General features: G+C 38.1%; 1 long non-coding RNA gene across 1 annotated transcript in view; it reads right to left on the reverse strand.

Annotated features, from left to right (window-relative positions):
- LOC137204696 (uncharacterized) overlaps positions 1-24,036 on the reverse strand; it is a 154,502-nt gene that overhangs the window by 67,993 nt on the left and 62,473 nt on the right. Inside the window, exon 3 of the long non-coding RNA XR_010933792.1 lies at positions 11,290-11,362. This is a non-coding gene — a long non-coding RNA (uncharacterized lncRNA). The remainder of the gene's footprint in view (positions 1-11,289; positions 11,363-24,036) is intronic.

Consider the following 24,036-nt stretch of genomic DNA (forward strand, 5'->3'; position numbering starts at 1 on the left):
ACTTCTGCCATAATAAGGATCTGTGAATCTTACAAGGTCAGTAAAGGTTATCAGTAAAGACCCAGAGTCTACAAATCCATCCTAGCCAGCTGAGTTACAGGACTGCTATAACAAGAGCACCAGCGTTAGCAGAATTACAGCCCACAAAGAAAAATAATGACTTTCTCAATCTGAGTGCAGAAGGTGACTGGCTTGTTAACAGGAGCGAGAGAATCAGCGAGCATGGACTGTGATTCCCAAGACGTCTCAGAAATGCCAAGTTTGTTTCATACTTTATTTCTTACTATGAGATTCATAATAGAAATACTTTAATTTGGGCTTTTTCTATCCATTTTTTTCCCTTATTAGTCCTATTTTGTTAATGTAATTCTAATCCTAGCTGTAATAAGAAAAAGAACTTACATTCAATAAGTTACCATTTGTAATAATAACCAACCAATGCTGAATGGAAATCAGCATTCACCAATCTGCCCAACTCCTTTAACGCACATTTAAATATACATTTGTATACTTCATAGTGTATTAAAATTATGAAACTTATCACATCTCTCTATTGTTTCTTAGCAAGAAGAGTAAACCAATGAGAAAGTTTTGTTGGAAGGCTTTCAGGAGCATATGTTTAGGTGTGGATGCTCATATCAGGCAGATCCTAAAGAAGACATTTACTAAATAACGTGAGGAACAGTTTAATAAAATAAGGCTAATAATATTATTATCATTATTGGGCGTACTACCACACATAGTAAATGAGAGCACATTTTTAACAAATATTGCAATAATCATCGTTATATTAAATGAGTCTTGGAATTTAGATGAGAAAAGTACACAGAATAAAAGTTTTAGGGGAGATGGACTTACTATCTTTTCCAAATCAACTTTGTTAAGGTATAATTTACATAAAATAAAATGCATCCATTTTAAGTGTAAAATCTGATGCGTTTGACAAGCACATACACTCATGTGACAATCACCACAATCAAGATATAAAACATTTCCATCACCCCAAAATATTCCTCATGCCCTTTTGCATTTAGTCCCCCCTTCCCCCTGGCGCCAGGTGACCAGTAATCTGTTTTCTGCCACTATAGATTATTTTTGCATTTAGTCCCCCCTGCCCCCTGGCGCCAGGTGACCAGTAATCTGATTTCTGCCACTATAGGTTATTTTTGCATTTAGTCCCCCCTTCCCCCTGGCGCCAGGTGACCAGTAATCTGATTTCTGCCACTACAGGTTATTTTTGCATTTAGTCCCCCCTTCCCCCTGGCGCCAGGTGACCAGTAATCTGATTTCTGCCACTATAGGTTATTTTTGCATTATCTAGAATGTCATATAAGTGGCACCATACGTAGGTACAGTACCTGACTGCCTTCTCTTGCTCAGCTTAATCTTTCTGAGAGTCATCCATGTTTTTGCATGAAAAAGTAGTTCTTTTTCATTGTCAAGTTACCATCCATTGGACAAAATTTATTTGTGTGACCAGTTCCTGTTTTGACTTGTAATACAATGTAGTAATCTTAGTAGTTCCTACTCTATTAACAGTTGCTGAATTCTGATTAGATGCACCCAAGTATCATCAGTATAAAAATGTCCAGATGGTTGGATTGACCATGATTTTGGTTTGTTTTGTGTCTTGCAGGGCATTGTGTTAAAAAAAAATAGTTACAGAACTACTTTGGACCTACAGTGATGTTTTGTTCCTCCAGAAAGCACTTCTGCCAGCCCCCGAGGCTGCTAGTAGTCTATGGACTGCCATGTATAGCTGCACTTCCATGGTGTAGCCCTTTGCAGTCCCAACCCGGGGCCTGGGGGAGGGGGTCAGCAGCTTCTAATGCTGGTAGGTACTAGACTCAAATTTTTGATACTCCTTCCCACCATCTCGCTGCTGTCATAAGATCATTTTTAGTGGTTTCTTCTAGACTGAGGACAGAAGACTGAGAGTTGAAGAGGCTCCACTTTCCTCTCCAAAAATCTGGCCTAGTAAATCCTTACAATCATTTATCTCTATGATGCTTTAACATTTTTAAAAAGTTTCATCCAGATTTTATAGTTTTCTTCAGTGGAAAAATCGTTCCAATGACTTCATCTGCTCTTTCCAGCTGGAAGTGACCCTTTGCTCTTTTCGTGATAATCCTCTGCTTCCTGGATCCACAGCAGCAAACTATCCTTTACTGAAAAAGTTAAAACTAAGCTCAGAGAAAGTTGAAGCCTGATGACTACAAGGAAAAGTGAGAGCTAACGGAACGCCTGGCAGCCTGCCAGCCGTCCTGCAGTGTTCACTTTTCATTTTCACCTGGATTCCCAGGTGACTCTCACTTATATTAGAGTTTGAGAACCACTTAGCTAATTCATGTTACTTGATGGCATCTTGACAGAAGAGTGTGCCTGCATGCACGTGTGTGTGCGTGCGCGTGCGTGTGGGCACGTGCAGCTATAGTCTGATTATATGTTATGTTCAATTATTTGGAGAATCCATAATCCAAACCTGACTGGACCATAGTTGCTAAGAATCACATATGCTGCATTCAGAAATAAACTGCCTCTGCCCTCTCTTCCCTCTGCTTGGTATTTTCTCTCCCAGATCTTCATAGAGGTCTCACCTCACTTCCTCAGAGAGCCCTTTCCTGATCACCCTACCTAGAATGGCCCCTGTCACTCTATCCTCTGACCCTGCTTTACATTTCTTCATGGGAGACAATGTACATGAATTAGAGTGTGATGATTTGTTTCATACATAATACAAAAAGCATAATTGGAAGAATTAAGTTGTTAAAATGTCCATACTACCCAAAGCAATCTACAGATTCAATGCAATTCCTGTCAAAATTCCAATGGCATTTTTCACAGATATATAAACAATCCTAAAATTTGTAATGAACCACAAAAAGCTCTGAATAGTCAAAGCAATCTTGAGAAAGAAAAACAAAGCTGGAGGCATCATACTCCCTGATTTCAAACTATATTACAATGCTATAGTAATCAAAACATTACAGTATTAGCATAAAAAACAGACACATAGATGAGAAGAACAGAATAAAAAGCCCAGAAATAAACTCATGCATACATGGTCAATTAATTTATGACAAAGGAGCCAAGAATATACAATGGTGTTGGAAAACTGGACAGGCACACACAAAAGAATGAAACTGGACCACTATCTTACACTGTACACAAAAATTAAGACCTGAAACCAGAAAACATAGGCAGTAAGCTACTTGACATCAGTCTTGGCAATGATTTTTTTTGGATTTGAAACCAAAAGCAAAGATAACAAAAGCAAAAATAAACCAGTAGGACTAAATCAAGCTAAAAATTCAAAACAGAACTACTATATGATTCAGAAATTCCACTTTCGCATATTTATGTGAAGAAAATGAAAATACTAACTGGAAAAGATATACATGCCCCCATATTCACTGCAGCAGTATTTAAAATAGCCAAAACATGGAAACACCCTAAGTGTCAACTGATGGATGAATGGATAAAGAAAATATAATACATACACGCAATGGAATATTATTCAGCCATTAAAAAAGAAGGAAATCCTACCATTTGTGACAATATGGATGGACCTTGAGGGCATTATGCTAAGTGAAATAGACAAACACCAAATGATCTCCCTCATGGAGTCTGGAAAAAACAAGTTCAGAGATACAGAGAATAGATTGGTGGTTGCAAGGGGCAGCAGGGGGGAATGGTGAAATGGGTGAAGGGGGTCTAAAGGCACAACCATCTGGTTATAAAATAATAAGTCATGGGGATGTAGTGTACAGTGTTGTGACTATAGTGAATAATACTGTACTGTATATTTGACAGCTGCTAAAACGTAGATCTTAAAACGTTCTCGCCACAAGAAAAAAATGTATGGTGATGGATGTTAACTCAACTTATTGTGATTGTTTTGCAGTATATCAAATATCAAATCATTATGTTGTATGCCTGAAACTAATATAATCGTATACATCAATTATATTTTTTAAAAAGCTAAGGAAATCTGAATAAACTATATGGACTTTAGTTAATAATAATATATCAGTATTGGCTCACTAACTGTGACAAATGTACCATACTAATATAAGATGTTAACAACAGGGGAAACCAGGGGTGGGGCAAATAGGAACTCTCTGTACTGTCTTTCCAATTTTTCTGTAAATTTAAAACTACTCTAAAATTAAAAGTTTATTTAAAAAAAAAAAAGAGACAAAAAAAGTGTACCATTCTGATGAGTTAAGAAACTGGGGATTGTGACAGCCCGCCTCTGACTGGGAAGGATTCCCCTCCTTCCTTCCTGCACTGGAAAAGCCTTGGGTTTTTATTTGATCATTTGTTTTCATATTTGACTTTTAATTCTGAGTCTGTGGTCTGCTTTTCCTAGTCAGTTTCTCCATCTATAAACCCGGAATGATGATAGATGACAGTATGGAGAGACACCTTAAGCAGCAATGAAAAAGCAATCCTATGTTTGGGTATGCTAACGTGTAAAATGAGTTCTTACCAACATCCCTAAACATCTCCAACAGTGACAGGCAAATTGGCTGCCCCTAGTCTTTATGTGAAAGTCAAAATGGACCTGCCTCTGGATCCTTCTTTTAGAATGTCTCATTAAATTTACTTTAAAAAATTGCCCTACTGCACTGGCAATCTCTGAGTCTTCCAGACAATACTGGTATTTTATGCGCCAGGCTAACCAGAAACTTTTGCAGAGCCCTGTCAGGGGATCATCAGCTCATCTATGAGGCACAGAACTTTTCATCTTGGATGTTGTCAGAAAAGGTGAACGAAAAGATTCATCAAGTGACAATAAGAAAAAAAAAAAAAGTCACACTAGAACTAAGAACTCTTAAAAAAGAGACTTTGTTTTTCTGCCTTGATACAGCTTTACATGTGGATTTATCTTGCATAAAAGAGGAGACGAGCACACAATTAATCAAAGACAGAAATGAAAAGTCACGCTGTCTAGCTTTACTTCATTAGGAAATTGTTTCCAGCATTGTTTATTCTGGAACTGCTAACACATGATGAAATGAATTTGAATAACAAAGGTAAGATCTTCAGAGGACATATACCTATTTTTATACTGAGAAAGTAATTATAATAATCAGGCTATCATACCAAGGTATGAGTGTGTGTGTGTGTAATCAAGTAAACAGCAGTTATGGCAGGGTCAGAAACCTACAAATTAACCTGAGGTAATGCACTGGAAAAATACAGAGAGCTATACACATCCAAGTGCTTTGCTGTTGGAGATGTTTATGATAAAATGGCCTGAAATAGATGCAAATGTCAGGAGGAATTAACACCTTTTTCACCTAAAAGTCGGAATTTTGCTCTCCAGCATCTACACACTTTCTCTGTCTGGGAAATTGCCCTCCTGGTGAATTTTGACCACAGGTAAAGGCCACCTCCCACCATCCAAGCTGAAACTGCCAGATACCCACTGTCACAGCATCGTTTGCAGTTAACATCTCAGGCCTCAAAGGTTCGATATACCGGCTCCAGACCTTGAAACAGGGGACAGAGAGGAGCAGGACAAGCAAGGAGATTTTCTTGAACACCAGCAGCAGTGGCAGCAGCACCCAGTGCTAAGGGGCTGCAGCGACTCAGCACCAGGGATGGAGCATCCTGTCCAAGACGCAAGGTGTACAGGTCAATGTTCAGGGTGCCCGTTGCAGGGTCCTCACCGGACCAACTCTGTGGTATAATTTTGGATGGCAAACCTGTCCCCAGTTGAGAACCACTGCCATAAAAGAACATGAAGAAGCTGATGAACTAAAGGACTTTGGGGGCTGGATAGCTTAATAAAGGAAGGAGACAACCCATAATTCTTAAATTCCTAATTCAAGGGTTGGAGAGAAAACCAGGGGCTCCATCGACTTTGTCAAAAGACTCCTTTACCTGTTACAGCTGCCAGGCTATAAGAGCCAAAGGCCAATCTTAAACGTGAGCCTCGCTCTGCCACTTGCCTCCCCACCCAGCAGAGCCAGTGGTGCTCAGAGAGCTGCAAATACGGAGGCCATAGGGAACTTGTGGCAAGCTTCTCTTGAAGGACTTGCTGCCCCAGCTGCCGGGGAGGTGCCTACAGACAGCCTTCAGCTGTCAGCCCTCTTTTGGAACTGCCTCAGCTGAAGAGTGTTTGCCCAAGGTCATGTCCCCTTCCAGAGAAAGTCCACATCCAGTGACTGATAACAGAGGGGTATAGATGCCCAGCTCCCTCACCTCAAGTTTAGGACAACCCTGAAGGCCCTTCCCAGCTTTCAAACACTTTGTGGGTTCAGCCGAGGCCTTTTGCAATTGCACTGCAACCAGAGGTGAGCTGGTAAGCGGGTTCTCTGGGGGGAGGAGGGAAAGCCCTGATTTACAGTATCTGCCGATTTCCATGCAAGCTGGCTCCAGCATATCACTTTTCACAGCCTGACTTGTCTCTCAGCCCCTTTCTGCTTTTTTCCCTTCTTATCTTGGTAATCCCAAGACCATGGCCTGATCAAACTCCTGCACTCCAATTCTATGTGTCTCAGAGTCTGCTTCCAGGGGAATCCAACATGGATCAAACGGTGACACAGAGAGTGGTGGACCTCTAGATAGGAGAATAAGCTCCCACTACGGAGAGGAAAGAGTTCACTGTTCAAATCATGAAGGGCCTTGTTCATCATACAAAGTGGTTTGGAATTTACCTTATGGGCCATGGGGAGACAGTGAAGGGTTTTAAATAGGGCACTAATAGGATCTGATATATATTTTAGGAAGGTTGTTCTGGGAGCAGAACACAGAACAAACTGGAATGGCAAGAAACCATTGCAATAGTCCAGTCGGACAGTGACTGTGGGGATGAAGAGGAAATCTCTTGATAAATTGGGAGACTTTGGTGACTAATTGGAGGTGATGATGGGAAAGAGAGAAAGAGTCAAAGATTAAGTTGGGGGCTTCCATGGTGGTGCAGTGGTTGAGAGTCCGCCGGCCGATGCAGGGGACATGGGTTCGTGCCCCAGTCTGGGAAGATCCCACATGCCACGGAGCGGCTGGGCCCGTGAGCCATGGCCGCTGAGCTTGCGTGTCCGGAGCCTGTGCTCCGCAACGGGAGAGGCCCGTGTACCACAAAAAAAAAAAAAAAAGATTAAGTTGGGATTACTGCTAGTTTGGGAAACTAGTTGGATTAGTTCATGACAGAGAATGTTAGGAGGAGGATATATTTCTAACATGTTGACATTGTTATACCCACAAGGACCATCAAGGTGGAGATATTCAGAAAGGATATATTTATAGATATAATCACATCATATTACTTTACCTTGACTATTCCAAACCAAGGCTATATAAATACATACATTATAGCAGGATAAAAACAACTAGGTGAAAAATTGAGGTGAAGAGAATTAAGACAGAGGTGAGGTTAATACACAAAAAGTAAAAGGCAGACCCTAAACAACAACTACGGATAGGCCACCAGATCTGCCCTGAGCTTCCTAGTGGCAAAACAGAGAGAAACACAATTGAGCACACGTCTCATTGAGACCCTAAGTTAAAAGCAAGTCGGTGGCTTCCGAGAACCACCCATTCCTGGATACTGAGATCCAAGGGGAAACATCTTCCAGGGTTAGCCAGCAGTTGGAGATAGAGAAAGGGAGGCTTAGAAGTGAGATGGAGATGGAAACGTGGGAGTTGAGGAGTGTGGGTGGTGGTGATGATTGTAGGCACGGCAGAGTGTATAACATGAGAAGAAAAAGGACCAAAGATGGAACCCTGGGAACACTGACATTTAAGAGGAAAGTTGGAGAACCAGGGAAAGAGAAAGAGCAGAGAAAATTAAGAATCCCAGCCATGTGAAACACAGATATACTGTTTGGGAGCACTTGAAAGTTAGTTTTCTAATTTCATCATCTACTTCAATGACAACATATATACCAATATGTGCTGAAATATACCAGTAATCGCCTTCAAATGCTTGTGGGGGAAAAAGCAGCAATTTTTTATCTATCTTTTCAAAAATGCAGATAAAGGTCACTGTCAAAACATAATCCCAAATGCAAAGGAATACTAGATTATACCGATGATGTCATGGTTACTATCATACGACTAAAGTAATGTAATTGGCAGTAGTAGAATGTATATACAAGACTTTAGTAATGTTTTTTTTTTATCTTCACTCTACTTTTAAAGTAAAAATTATAATTTATGTTCACTTCAGGAATAGCTGAGTCTTCAGAAAAGATATATATTTTTGAAGAATAAGTTTCTTCCAACGTCTGGTCTTCAGAGTATAAAAGTTCAGTATTTTCTTATTTGCCTTGCAAATAAATTCCTCTCTATATCCTACCATAGCAAAAGAATCACTAGGTTTACCTATGGATTAGATGATAAATAAAACAGGTAATCTCTGCCCTGAAGAAATGTGAGACCTGCCTAAGCTCTAAGAAGGAACACTTTAGAAAATCAGTTTGAGAGGTCATTGCTGGCGCCACTGTCCTTTAGGGGTTTGGGAGGTGAAAATACCATGAAATGCAAAGAAATAATGTAAATAGAACTTATGGAGTCAAATAATTTCTGATAAATCTTCAACCAATGGAAATGTACTGGGGAGAAATACACTATTTTACATCAGATTTTATAAAGAAATAGAAATAAAAGTAGGCTGTGCAACTTGTATGAGAAAGGAATGAACATAATCAATGAATTTGGTAAAGTAGCAGGATACAAAATTAATGCACAGAAATCTCTTGCATTCCTATACACGAATGATGAAAAATCTGAAAGTCAAATTAAGAAAACACTCCCATTTACCATTGCAACAAAAAGAATAAACTACCTAGGAACAAACCTACCTAAGGAGACAAAAGACCTGATGAAAGAAATTAAAGATGATACAAATAGATGGAGAGATATACCATGTTCTTGGATTGGAAGAATCAACATTTTGAAAATGACTATACTACCCAAAGCAATCTTAGATTCAATGCCATCCCTATCAAACCACCAATGGCATTTTTCACAGAACTAGAAGAAAAAATTTCACAATTTGTATGGAAACACAAAAGACCCCGAATAGCCAAAGCAATCTTGAGAAAGAAAAACAGAGCTGGAGGAATCAGGCTCTCTGACTTCAGACTATACTAGAAAGCTACAGTAATCATGACAGTATGGCACTGGCACAAAAACAGAAATATAGACCAATGGAACAGGATAGAAAGCCCAGAGATAAACCCACGCACATACGGTCACCTTATCTTTGATAAAGGAGGCAAGAACATAGAGTGGAGAAAAGACAGCTTCTTCAATAAGTGGTGCTGGGAAAACTGGACAGGTATATGTAAACAAATGAAATTAGAACACTCCCTAACACCATACACAAAAATAAGCTCAAAATGGATTAAAGACCTAAATGTAAGGCCAGACACTATCAAACTCTTAGAGAAAAACATAGGCAGAACACTCTATGACAAAAATCACAGTAAGATCTTTTTGACTCACCCCCTAGAGAAATGGAAATAAAAGCAAAAAGAAACAAATGGGACCTAATGAAACTTCAAAGCTTTTGCACAGCAAAGGAAACCATAAACAAGATGAAAAGACAACCCTCAGAATGGGAGAAAATATTTGCAAATGAAGCAACTGACAAAGGATTAATCTCCAAAATTTACAAGCAGCTCATGCAGCTCAATATCAAAAAGAAACAAACAACCCAATCCAAAAATAGGCAGAAGACCTAAATAGACATTTCTCCAAAGAAGACATGCAGATGACCAAGAAGCACATGAAAGATTGCTCAACATCATTAATCATTAGAGAAATGCAAATCAAAACTACAATGAGATATCATCTCACACTGGTCAGAATGGCCATCATCAAAAAATCTAGAAACAATAAATGCTGGAGAGGGTGTGGAGAAAAGGGAACCCTCTTGCACTGTTGGTAGGAATGTAAATTGATACAGCCACTATGGAGAACAGTATGGAGGTTCCTTAAAAAACTAAAAATAAAACTACCATATGACCCAGCAATCCCACTACTGGGCATATACCCTGAGAAAACCATAATTCAAAAAGAGTCATGTACCATAATGTTCATTGCAGCTCTATTTACAATAGCCAGGACATGGAAGCTACGTAAGTGTCCATCAACAGATGAATGGATAAAGAAGATGTGGCACATATATACAATGGAATATTACTCAGCCATAAAAAGAAATGAAATTGAGTTATTTGTAGTGAGGTGGATTGACCTAGAGTCTGACATATAGAGTGAAGTAAGTTAGAAAGAGAAAGACAAATACCGTATGCTAACACATATATATGGAATCTAAAAAACAAACAAAATGGTCATGAAGAACCTCGGGGACGGGAATAAAGACACAGACCTACTAGAGAATGGACTTGAGGATATGGGGAGGGGGAAGGGTAAGATGGGACAAAGTGAGAGAGTGGCATGGACATATATACACTACCAAACGTAAAATAGATAGCTAGTGGGAAGCAGCCGCATAGCACAGGGAGATCATCTCAGTGCTCTGTGATGACCTAGAAGGGAGGGATAGGGAGGGTGGGAGGAAGGGAGATGCAAGAGGGAAGAGATATGGGGATATATGTATATATATAACTGATTCACTTTGTTATAAAGCAGAAACTAAACCATTGTAAAGCAATTATACTCCAATAAAGATGTTAAAAAAATTAAAACTAAAAAAAAGAAAGGAATGAACAGATGTAAAATGGGCAACCATGTGAAAAGCCCATGGAAGAGAAATGGATGATTAATACACTACAAACAGGCTGGGACAATATGATTTATCTCCATCTCAGAATGGAAAACTACAATGCAGAAAATGAGGTTAACATGAAAAATGTAGGAATCATGACAAACAACAGAATAAGGGATAATCTATGTTTAAATTTAGGGCACAAATTAAAGTGAGGAACCAAGATTCTGCTCGTAAAGAATCCACGAATCTACTGACAAGTTTTGGCAAGTAAGCTGAGCTGGAATTCTTCCTTAGAGAACTGGGAATATTTCTCTAGCTCAAGGCAAACCATAGATCTAGAATGAAATGACCCACTGCATTTCTTAGTAAGATAATGATGCTTTGCTGTTGGCAAAGAAGATTTTACAGAGAGGGCTAGGGCAGAAAATGGAAGCCACTTAGATTTTTCTTTGTGGAGGACACAGAGGAATAATTTAGGGTTCCCACAGAAATAACTGCACTCAGATGATAAGTCACTGCAGAAATTAAGAAAGACAACTAGAACCAAACTTGCTATTTGACAATATTCTAATAATATTATTAATAACCAAAAGATTACTTACCAGGTGTCAGAGTGGTAGGCATGTATTCTCTTTCTACAGTTGAAGAAACAGGCTTAGAGTAGAATGAGGACAACTGTCAAAGAAGAAGATTAATACATGGCTCAGATCTCTGATGTACTAAGAAGAGCCCTAACCATCTAAACACCTAAGAGATCTAACCATCTGTTGGGCATGGTCATAAATATTTTATCCTTTCAATAACCTAATATGTTCTCACTATATTTGAGATGAGAAAACTAAAGCTCCACAAGTAAAGTAATTTCTTTAAGGTCACGCAAAGCTGCTCAGGGGTAGAAAAGGGATTTCTGTGCTGGAGCATTTTTGTACTAGCTCACAAGAACAGATTTTTAAATTTCCAAGAATTTTGCAGGTGATCAGTAAACATAACCACTCTAAAACTGTATAGCACAGGGAACTATAGTCAATATCTTGTAATAACCTATAATGGAAAAGAATCTGAAAAAGAACATGGATATGTGTGTGTATTTATATATATGTATATATATATATGTATAAATAACTGAATCACTTTGCCGTACACCTGAAACTCACACAACATTGAAGATTAACTATACTTCAATAAAAAAAAATTTTAACGGAAAAAAAAAAGGAAAAGCTCTTCACAATTCTACAGTATAACTCAGTCTGGGAAAAGCAGTGTTTTCCTACACTTAGAAGAAAAATATCTCCATTTTTCCTATTCTCATTTCTCAAGATCAAGGTCCCCAGCTTTCCGGAAGTCATTAAACAGCTACAATGTCATTATGTTAACACTTTATTAGCACAATCTTTTTGTAAAAAATCAAGAGCAGCATCAGGTGGATATTTCATTTCTTAAATAAATTCATGGCTTTTATCTCTCATTTTGGATTTTTTGTAATGTAAAATTTTATTGATGTATATATACAGAAAATGCATACATTAAAAGTGTACATTTCAACTAATTTTCACAAAATGAGCACACCTATGTAACAAGCTTTCAAATTAAGAAATTGAACACGACTAGATCTTCAGAAGTCCTCGTGTGCCCATCCCTTTCACTAATTTTCTGTCAAAGGTAACAACCACCTTGAATTATAACTCAATAAATGCGTTTGGTCTGTTTTTGAACTTTATATAAATAGAATCATACAAATTTATATATTATTGTATTGAGCTTCTCTCATTCAACACTATATTTATGAAATTCGTATATATAGTTGCATGGGGCTGTAGTTTGTTCATTCTCATTGCTATAAAGCATTCCACAACTTATTTATCTATCCTACCACTGATAGGTATTTGCTGGTTTTTCTTCAATTTTTGACAGGAGAGATGCTGCTATGAACACTCCTATGTATCTTTTTAGCAAACATATGAGGGTCATTTCAGAATTATTCAGATTTATTGGCTGTAGTTTTGAGGACTCTGAATGGAACTTAAAAGCATATCATTTTTCTCTTTTCAGTGTGTATTTTTTTATTCGATGGTTGGTTAATACTTGTGAACATTCGCTCTACATATCCTGTTAAATTTTCCCCTAACAGTATTTCTAGTGATTGCGTCAAGAAATGTCCAAGCCTTGACCTCTTTGAACATGTTACTTACTACGTGTTACAGGAATTCAACAGTAGTCAAATAAGATGTCAGTATAGGCATCTGCTGATGGATGTATGCAGACATCATAGGTTCACATAGGTGAACCTAGGTTCACATCATAGGTTCACAACCAATGAAAAGTGATGGATAATATTTATTTTTTTAAAATCTTCTTAAATGCATTGACAAACTGGTTAGAATAGACTGTAAGGAATACTCAGGTCAAAAGCTAAAAGGGAATAGAATAGACGGACAACAAGATCCTACTGTGTAGTACAGTGAACTATATTCAATGTCCTGGGATATACCATAATGGAAAAGAATATAAAGAAGAATGTATATATACGTATAACTGACTCACTTTGCTGTATAGCAGAAATTAACACAACATTGTAAATCAACCATGCTTCAATAATTAAAAAAAAACAACAAAAGCAGAGCATGCAGGGAGGAGAGAACACTGATGCTGCTTCCATCTTGAGGGCAGGCACTGAATTGGATGAACAGGAGCTTTGATATGCACAGCCTTCTGGGGCTGCGGTAGAGGGGATAAAACCCAGGGCCTGAACAGACAGTAGAGCTAGGACCCAAAGTGTACACCCTCAATGGAAGGATGAACTAGAATAACCCCTATCTCCCAGGGGATGGCAAAGACAATTGCCAATGCATGAAAGAAGAAAAAAAAGTGTAATAAAAAATAACCCTATACTAGTCCATAAATCTCAAGTTTCAAAGGAATGGTATTAGGCAGACCACATAGCTTAGAAACCAACAACAAAATAATAACCAGAAATATCCCATGGTTGAAAATAAAGAACTATACTTCTAAATAATCAATTATTCAAAGAAGAAATTATAACAGAAGTTAAGAAATTAGAAATTTAGAACTAAACAATAATGAAAATTCTACCTATCAAAGCTTTTGGCATGCAGCTAAAACAATAATTAGAGAGATATACAGCTTTTTTTGCACAGATTAGGAGTGAAAAAAGGCTACACATTATTGAACAAAGAATTCCAATTTAAGAAATTAGGAAAAGAACAGCAAAATAAATCCAAAGAAAGATGGAGATAAGAAATAATAAAGATAAAAGCAGAAATTAAAAATCAGGAAACAAACTTACAATAGTGAAAATTAACAAAATTTGGTCCTTTGAGATGATTAATAAAATTGACAGACCTCTAATGAGACTAATAAAGGAAAAAAGAGAAGAGGTACAAATAAACAATATTAGAAATGAAAAAGTAAACATAACTACAGATACTATAGACATTATAAAAAGATATGAACAATTTTATGAGTTAATTTTAAAACTTAGATGAAATAGACAAATTCCTAGAAAATTAAAACTTACCAAAACTAACTCAAGAAGAAATGAAATATCTGAACCCTCCCAAAGAAATTGACTTAATGACTAAAAACCTTCCTACATGAGAGAGAATAATGGGTTCTCCTTTAAAGCCTCTAGGTTTTGGGGTAGTTTGTTGCACAGCAATAGATAACCACAGCAGCAACTATATTTGTTATAAAGGGCTCTAGGTAAATACTTAATGATACTAAAGAAATATTATTAATTTTAGATATGACCTTGGTATTAAGTTTAAAACAAGTCCTTATCTTTTAGAAGTACATTTTTAAGTATTTATGGATGAAATGATATGAACTCTAACTTCCTTTGAAATAATGGTGTACATAAGGATTACATGAAACAAGACTGACCATGTGTTGATAATTGATGGAGTTGGGTGGCAGGTATAGGAGTTCATCATATCTTTCTCTTAATTTTTGTGTATATTTCATAACAGAATTTTTTAAGTTCTCAGGGATGACAAATATTTTATAAATATTTTTGATGTATTCCATAGTTAATTAAAAAATTAAAAAGTGAATTCAGCATTGCCAACATAAATTTAATACAACTTCTTAGATAATTTAGATACTTCTCATATCTATCTTTTATCTTTGAAGACACTTCAAGTACTTTTTATTTTTATTTATTTTTTTATTGAAGTATAAATGACTTACAATATTATGTTAGTTTCAGGTGTATAGCATAGTGATTCAATATTTTCATGCATTACAAAATGATCACCATGATAAGTCTAGTTACCATCTGTCACCATACAAAGTTAGTACAGTATTATTGACTGTATTTCCTATGCTGTATATTATATCCCCAGGTCTTACTTATTTTATAGCTGGAAGTCTGTACCTCTCATCCTCTTCATCTATTTGCCTAACCCTCTACCCCTTTCAATCTGGAAACCACCAGCCTGTTACCTGTATCTATGAGTCTATTTATGTTTTCTGTTTGTTTGTTTTGTTTTCTTCCCCCATATATTAGTGAAATCATATGGTATTTGTTTTTCTCTTTCTGACTTATTTCACTTAGCATAATATCCTCCAGGTCTATCCATGTTGTTGCAATGGCAGGATTTCATTCTTTTTATAGCTGAGTATTATTCCATTGTATATATATACACATACATATATATATCACATCTTTATTTATTCATCTATCTATGGACACTTAGGTTTCTTTCACATCGTGGCTACTGTATATAATAAATAATGCTGCAGTGAACATTGGGGGTGCATATAACTTTTCAAATCACTGTTTTCGTTTTCTTCAGATAAATACCCAGAACTGAAACTTCAGGATCATATGGTAGTTCTATTTTTAATTTTTTGAGAAACCTCCACACTGCCTTTCATAGTGGCTGTACCAACTTATATCCCTCCAACAATGCATGAGGGTGCCCTTTTCTCCACAATCTTGCCAACATTTGTGATTTCTTTTGATAACAGCTATTCTATTAGGTGTGAGGTGATATCTCATTGTGGTTTTGATTTGCATTTTTCTGACGATTAGTGATGTTGAGCATCTTTTTCATGTGCCTGTTGGCCATCTGTATGTCTTCTTTAGAAAAATGTCTATTCAGCTCTTCTGCTCTTTTTTTTTTTTTGCGGTACGCGGGCCTCTCACTCTTGTGGCCTCTCCCATTGCGGAGCACAGGCTCTGGACGTGCAGGTTCAGCGACCATGGCTCACGGGCCCAGCCGCTCCGCGGCATGTGGGATCCTCCCGGACCGGGGCACGAACCCGTGTCCCCTGCATCGGCAGGCGGACTCTCAACCACTGCGCCACCAGGGAAGTCCTCTTCTGCCCATTTTTAAATTGGATTATTTGGGTTTTTATATTGAACTGTATGACTTCTTTATATATCTTGAATACGAAATCCTTACAGGGCATATTGTTTGCAAATATCTTCTCCCATTCAGTAGGTTGCCTTTTTGTTTTGTTGATGGTTTCCTTTGCTGTGCAAAAGCTTTTCAGTTTGATGCAGTGCCATTTGTTTATTTTTGCTTCTGTTGCTCTTGCCTAAGGAGACAGATTTTTTAAAACATTGCTAAGACCTATGTCAAAGAGCATACTGCCTATGTTTTCTTCTAGGATTTTTATGATTTCAGGTCTTACACTTAAGTCTATAATCCATTTTTAGCTTATTTTTTTATATGGTGTAGGAAAGTGGTCTAGTTTGATTCTTTTGCATGTAGTTGCCCAGTTTTCCCAACACCGTTAATTGAAGAGGCTGTCTTATCCTCCATTGTTTATTCTTACCTCCTTTGTTGTGGATTAATTGACCATATAAGCATGGGTCTATTTCTGGGCTCTCTATTCTGTTCCATTGATCTATGTGCTGTTTGTGTGGCAAGTACCATGCTGCGCTGATTACTATAGCTTTGTAGTTTAGATTGAAATAAAGGAGTATGATGCCTTCAGCTTTCCTTCTTTCTCAAGATTGCTTTGGCATCTTTTATGGTTCCACACAGATTTTAGTATTATTTACTCTAGTTCTCTGACAAATGCCACGGGTATTTTGAAAGGGATTATATTGAATCTGTAGATTGCTTTGGGTAGTATGGACATTTTAACAATATTATTTCTTCCAGTTCATGAGCATGGTATATCTTTCCATCTATTTGTGTTGTCTTCAATTTCTTTCATCAATGTCTTACAGTTTTCAGAGTACAGATCTTTCATCTCTTTGGTTAAGTTTATTACTAGGCATTTTATTCTTTTTGATGCAATTGTAAATAGGATTATTTTATTAATTTCTCTTTGTGATTGTTCATTATTAACTGCAACAAATTTCTGTATATTAATTTTGTATCCTGCAACTTTACTAAATTCATTTATTCTAATAGTTTTGTGGTTGCTGCTTTAGGGTTTTCTATATATAGCATAATGTCATCTGCAAAAGTTACAGTTTTACTTCTTTCCTTCCAATTTGGATGCATTTCATTTCTTTTTCTTGTGTAATTGTTGTGCCTAGGACTACCAATACTATGTTGAATAGAAGTGGTGAGAGTGGGCATCCTTGTCTTGTTCCTGATCCTAGAGGAAAAGATTTCAACTTTGAACCATTGAGTATGATGTTAGCTGTGAGCTTGTCATACATAGGCATACCTCAAAGATATTGTAGGTTCAGTTCCAAACCACTGCAGTAAAGCAAATATCACAATAAAGTGACTCATACAATTTTTTTGTTTCCCAGTGCTTATAAAATTTCTGTTTATACTATACTGTACTCTATTAAGTATGTAATAGCACTATGTCTGAAAAAGTGTACATACCTTAATTTTAAAATACTTTATTGCTAAAGAAGGCTAACCATCATCTGAGCCTTCAGCAAGTTACAATCTTTTTGTAAAAGTAACATCAAAGATCACTGATCACAGATTACCATAATGAATATAATAATGAAAAAGTTTGAAATATTGTGAGAATTACCAAAATGTGAAACAGAGACATGAAGTGAGCAAATGCTATTGGAAAATGGCACAGATAAACTTACTTGACACCAGGTTGCCACAAACCTTCAATTTGTGAAAAACACAATATCTCTGAAGCACAATAAAACAAGGTATGCCTGTATGGCATTTAATATGTTGAGGTATGTTTTTTCTGTATCTACTTTGTCGAGAGTTTTTACTTTAAATGGATACTGAATTTTGTCAAATGCTTTTCTGTATCTATTAAGATGACTATATGATTTTTATTTTTGGTTTATTAATGTGATGTATCCCATTTACGGACTTGAAAATGTTGAAACTTCCTTGAATTCCTGGGATAAATCCCACTTGATCATAGTGTATGATCCTTTTAATGTATTGTTGAACTGGTTTGCTAATGTTTGAGGATCTTCACATCTATGTTCATCAGTGATACTGGCTGATAATTTTCTTTTTCTTTTTTTTTTTTTTTTTGTGGTGTCCTGTCTGGTTTTGATACCAGGGTAATGTTAGCCTTGTAGAATGAGTATTCTTTCCTCTACAATTTTTGGAATAGTTTGAGAAGGATAGGTATTAACACTTCTTTAAATGTTTGGTAGAATTCACCTGTGAAGCTATCTGGTCCTGGACTTGTGCTTGTTGGGAGTTTTTTGATTATTGATTCACCATCATTATTGGTAATCGGTCTGTTCATATTTTCTATTTCTTCTTGACTCACTGTTAAGTGATTGTACATGTCTAGGAATTTATTCATTTCTTCTAGGTTGTCTTTTGGCGTATAATTGTTCATAGTAATCTCTTATGATCCTTTGTATTTACATGGTGTCAGTTGTAACTTCTCTTTCTTTTCTGATTTTATTTATTTGGGCCTTCTTTGTTTTTTTTTCCTTGATGAGTCTGGCTAAATGTTTAACAATTTTGTTTATCTTTTCAAAGAACCAGTTCTTAGTTTCGTTGATCTTTTCTATTGTTTTTCAGTCTCTATTTCTTTTATTTCTATTCTGATCTTTGTGATTTCTCTCCTTCTATTAACTTTGGGTTTCGTTTGTTCTTGTTTTTCTAGTTCCTTTAGGTGTAAGGTTAGGTTGTTTATTTGAGACTTTTCTTGTTTCCTGAGGTAGGCTTGTATCACTATAAACTTCCCTCTTTCAGCTGCTTTTGCTGCATCTCATAGATTTTGGATTGTTGTGTTTCCATTTTCACCTGTCTCCAGGTATCTTTTTATTTCCTCTTTGATTTCTTCAGTGACCCACTGGTTGTTTAGTAACATGTTGTTTAGCTTCCATGTGTTTGTGGTTTTTGCACTTTTTTCCTGGGGCAGGTGTGGGTGGGGTGCCCAGCGTGCGCTAAGCTGGAGCCACCTTGAAGGGATGGCTGGAGGTGTAGACCAAGGACCTGGGGTGCACCAGGGAAGCCTTGGTATGCCGGCTAGATGAGTGGACCACGTTCCCTTGTACACTATCAAGGTGGAGGGGGATTGCCAAAAATGGCAATCTCTGGTACCTCCTACCCTGGAGAGAGTCCCAGAAGTTCCCTGCCCATTCGGCAGATGCTCTAGGGTTTGTAAGTGGATTTCTCTCATGTATGGTCTAGATGCCCTTTAAACTGCTGGGTTTTTGGTTTTTTTTTTTTGCTCTTCCCCAGGGCACATGGGCACCTCAGTGACGTCCCTACTCCAGGTCCCATTGATATCGTGTCTCCATCTCTCCTACCTGTCTCTGTGTGGTACCTCTATTGTCAGTTGTGCAGAAGCTGTTCAATCAGCCCTCAGTTTTTCTTCAGGAGAAATTGCTCTGTATGTAGGTGTAAAATCAGTGTGTCCATGGGAGGTGAGTTCAGGGCCTTCTTATGCTGTCATCTCGGAGGAACTCTTCAAATACTTTTTTTTTTTTTGCCATACGCGGGCCTCTCACTGTTGTGGCCTCTCCCGTTGCGGAGCACAGGCTCCGGATGCGCAGGCTCAGCGGCCATGGCTCACGGGCCCAGCCGCTCTGCGGCATGTGGGATCTTCCCGGACCGGGGCACGAACCCGTGTCCCCTGCATCGGCAGGCGGACTCTCAACCACTGCACCACCAGGGAAGCCCTCAAATACTTTTTAGAATGAAATGGATAGGAAGAAAAAAATTATGTATACTGATTACTAAAACATACAGCAAATCATTTTACTGGTATGAAATATCCCAAACACCCCTCCACCCACCCCTGCAATCTTCTTGCCAAGACTGAATCCTTGAGTTCAAAACAGCCTCTTCCTAGGATACCAATACTGACAACAATTTCATGTACAATTTGCAGTCTCAATTTCCCACTAGAATGCATGTCACTCCCTTCAGAACAGGGACCTCATTATATTTACTTTGTGTGCATGATCCCAGAAGAGTACCTAGTCCATGGTTCAGACTCAACAAATTTCAGGGTTATGTATTGCATTTCACCCACTCCTACCTCTCTCACTAGCTTATGGTGAGGCTTAAAAGTGATGAAAGTAAAAGCCTTATAAATTGAATGTTTAATTGCACCAATCCTCTGTCCCAGGTAGAAAGCAGGTAGTTCTCATCTTTTGAAAGAGCCTTCTTTGAGTGGAGGAGGAGGCTCCTTCCCTGGCTCACTCCACTTCCACAAGCAAACGGAGTGTTTCTTTGTTTCTTCACTCACTAGTTGGGCCTCCCCAGCCTGGGGTGGAGAGGCTAGAGCCAAAGGAGGACAAAACCCTGGCTTGCTGCCAGTCACAGCACAGCCGTCTCTGTGGGGACATGTTACTCAGAGCATATTTTGGCATAAACTCAGTCACTTCAGTTAATTCAGAAGGGGCATGGTGTGAGCTCCTGGGAGGGAGCCACAGCATGTCCAAAGGGCACAAAATAATGAGGATTTTTCTGTGTGGTCTCACCCAATTTATCTTCTCAAGTAGCTCAAACACTAAATGGAAATACTCAATCTCCATCCTCCCTATGCCTTTGACAAGGTAAAAGGAGTTTACGAGCTTTTTTATTTTTTAATTTAAAGTTCTGCTTCTTTTGCCCTTCCATAGTCAAGACAAAACAAAATAATGGATTATTATGCTTCATGGCGGCATGAAATAATTTCAGTTAAATTTGAGATTCGTGTTTAACATTTAACATGTCAGTTTGTCATTGCAAATTGACTTCTCTGTGCAGATCAAGAAACAAAAGATGTTTTTGGAATGAATGGCAAAGGAACTGAATAACCAGCCATCATGGGTGGATTAAAAAAAGCCACAGTTGAGAGGGAGTCTACACATTCTGTTTTTTAGCTGTTTAGATGAATTTTCATGACTTTTCCTTTGTCTGGTAGATGTTTGTTTTTCTACATCGTTTAAGTAGGATTAATTCAAGGATTTTACACCTAGGACCCTCTGAAAGACAATTTTACATTTGAGTATATTTAAGTCCCTAGGTCCACCTCTTTCCTTCCTACAACTGTAATAGCTCAGCTTCTCATACCCTCCTGTTGTGACTCTGGCCAAGTTCTCCCATCCCTCCTAGAACACAAGTGTACAATTTAGTCAACCCTAGTCCATAGGAACCAATCCTTATAGCTCAGAAATGTTATTACAGCTTCCAGAAAGGACCTCTCCACCGTGGTCCCAAAGATCAATTTACTCTTTAAACTAATAAGCCCAATTCATCGGGAAATCATGTACCATATATATTTTATTACCTAGCTGTAGGAGATATTCCTAAAAGGAAATGTGTCATAGAGCTATATACATGGTGACAAGTTCTGGTGGCGGGGGGGGGGGGTTGGTTTATCTTGTTGTTGTTTTGCTCAAGAGGGAATTGGTGTTTCTTGAAAAACTGGAGGGAGGGACAGCACTCTTACCACTCCTTACCAACCACCTTTGCTCTCTGGGTCTCCTTTGTCAGCTCAGTACTGGTAGAGAATTGCTGTTCACTGTCTACACACACGGCAACCAGATCTGACCCATGTGTGTATGTGCCTTTGAGACGGAGGGGAAACAGGAGCCTCCCAAGTTCAGATCAGTTGCTTTGATTCCCATTTCCACTGTGGATTGGCTCATTTGTGCTTACTTCTCTCAATCATCCATTTTGGTTAGTGAACAGGTCACACAATGAAGAAATTCATATGGCCTGAAATGGTATGTGAATGTGTATGTGTCTAAGTTAATTAGGTAACTTAGAAATAGCATATTTGAAAAACAAACCAGCAAGAACCTGGCACTAATGTTCTGTAACTAGGTTTCCTATTGCCTTGAACAGCTATTATGATCACTGGTGGCCAAATGAATTCAAAAGCAAAACATGTACAACACTGACTAATACAATCCTTTCCCAGGTTCCGGAGAACAGCTTGTGGTGGCTCTGTTTCATCAAAGGAAGCTCTGGTCTGTTGCAAGAATGGCTTGCTCATTCTGCTGATGAATTAGTTGTATTAATGTGCCAGAAAGAAGCAGCGATATGGGGATAATTTCTATAAAACTTGATGTTTCATCCGAATGTGATTAACAGAGCCAAGAATTTTTGTCCTTGCTACTGTGAAATAACTCAGAGCCAGTGGTTGAGTTAATCACAGCTAATATTTTGTCCACATTTGAACAAAGCATCAGTTGATTTTCCTTCCTTTCTGCATAATAGTTTTTGAGAGAGACATTTTGTTTTTTCAGTTTGAAGATTTTTTAGTGAGGATAAGAGTATGGAATTACCAGATTAGAGATAAATTTTGAGATGCAGGGGATCAACAACTATGCACATTTTGTAAAAAACTGGTTATTAAATACATATTCCAGGCCAACCACTGAGGCAGAGCTGTGGAGCCCCAATCCCAAGTCAGCCACTATCCAAGAGCCAAAAACCTGATTCCTTTCTGACTTGCCCATCCTCCAGCCGTGTGGCTGACAGGGCCTTAGTGCTCCGGCCGGGTGTCAGGCCTGAGCCTCTGAGGTGGGAGAGCCAAGCTCAGGACATTGGACCATCAGAGACGTCCCAGCCACACGTAGTATCAATCGGCGAGAGCTCTCCCAGAGATCTCCATCTCAATGCTAAGACCCAGCTCCACTCAACAACCAGCAGCTCCAGTGCTGGACACCCCATGCCAAACAACTAGCAAGACAAGAACACACCACCACGCATTAGCAGAGGGGCTGCCTAAAATCATAATAAGTTCACTGACACCCCCAAAACACACCACCGGACACGGTCCTGCCCACCAGAAAGACAAGATCCAGCCTCATCCACCAGAACACAGGCACCAGTCCCCTCCACCAGGAAGCACACACAACCTACTGAACCAACTGTACCCACTGCGGGCAGACACCAAAAACAACGGGAACTGCAAACCTGCAGCTGGTGAAAAGGAGATCCCAAACACAGTAAGTTAAGCCAAATGAGAAGACAGAGAAATACGAAGCAGATGAAGGAGTAAAGTAAAAACCCACCAGACCAAACAAATGAACAGAAAATAGGCAGTCTACCTGAAAAAGAATTCAGAGTAAAGATAGTAAAGATGATCCAAAATCTTGGAAATAGAATAGAGAAAATATAAGAAATGTTTAACAAGGACCTAGAAGAACTAAAGAGCAAACAAACAATGATGAACAAGATAATAAATGAAATTAAAAACTCTCTAGAAGGAATCAATAGCAGAATAACTGAGGCAGAAGAACGGATAAGTTACCTGGAAGATAAAATAGTGGAAGTAACTACCACAGAGTAGAATAAAGAAAAAAGAATGAAAAGAATTGAGGACAATCTCAGAGGCCTCTTGGACAACATTAAAAAGACCAACATACGAATTATAGGGGTCCCAGAAGAAGAAGAAAAAAGAAAGGGACTGAGAAAATATTTGAAGAGATTATAGTTGAAAACTTCCCTAATATGGGAAAGGAAATAGTCAATCCAATCCAGGAAGCACAGAGAGTCCCATACAGGATAAATCCAAGGAGAAACACGCCAAGACACATATTAATCAAACTATCAAAGATTAAATACAAAGAAAACATATTAAAAGGAGCAAGGGAAAAACAACAAATAACACACAAGGGAATCCCCATAAGGTTAACAGCTGATCTTTCAGCAAAAACTCTGCAAGCCACAAGGGAGTGGCAGGACATACTTAAGTTGATGAAAGGGAAAAACCTGCAACCAAGATTACTCTACCCAGCAAGGATCTCATTCAGATATGATGGAGAAATTACAAACTTTACAGACAAGCAAAAGCTAAGAGAATTCAGCACCACCAAGCCAGCTTTACAACAAATGCTAAAGGAACTTCTCTAGGAAGGAAACACAAGAGAAGGAAAAGACCTGCAATAACAAACCCAAAACAATTAAGAAAATGGTAATAGGAACATACATATCAATAATTACCTTAAATGTAAATGGATTAAATGC

This window comes from Pseudorca crassidens, chromosome 13, assembly GCF_039906515.1.
Source record: "Pseudorca crassidens isolate mPseCra1 chromosome 13, mPseCra1.hap1, whole genome shotgun sequence".
NCBI classification, from domain to species: domain Eukaryota; kingdom Metazoa; phylum Chordata; class Mammalia; order Artiodactyla; family Delphinidae; genus Pseudorca; species Pseudorca crassidens.